This window comes from Sinocyclocheilus anshuiensis, unplaced genomic scaffold (genome assembly GCF_001515605.1).
Source record: "Sinocyclocheilus anshuiensis isolate Anshui unplaced genomic scaffold, SAMN03320099.WGS_v1.1 scaffold1844, whole genome shotgun sequence".
In the NCBI taxonomy this organism is placed as follows: Eukaryota; Metazoa; Chordata; class Actinopteri; order Cypriniformes; family Cyprinidae; genus Sinocyclocheilus; species Sinocyclocheilus anshuiensis.
This window is the reverse complement of record NW_015555830.1, coordinates 235283-235482: the sequence shown is the minus strand read 5'-3', so window position 1 is coordinate 235482 and position 200 is coordinate 235283. Positions and strand designations below refer to the sequence as shown.

General features: G+C 38.5%; 1 long non-coding RNA gene across 1 annotated transcript in view; it reads right to left on the bottom strand.

Moving 5' to 3' along the window:
• LOC107675383 (uncharacterized) overlaps nucleotides 1–200 on the bottom strand; it is a 6952-nt gene that overhangs the window by 2701 nt on the left and 4051 nt on the right. The gene's annotated exons all lie outside the window — the stretch shown is intronic.

Sequence of the window (200 nt, the reverse complement as noted above, 5' to 3'; positions counted from 1 at the left end):
ACTCGCACACTAAGACATCTACAAACAGAGAAATCCCCATTGTGGCATTATCAGAGCGCGGCCAGCTTGTGCTGCGCACACACAAACTACAACAGTCAAAGAAACATTCAGCATAGTGTTTGCATAGTTAATGTTTCAGTGACCCACATCGTTTTGGTTTCTTATTTTAACTTTTCAAACATAAATTTATAAGGTTAAAG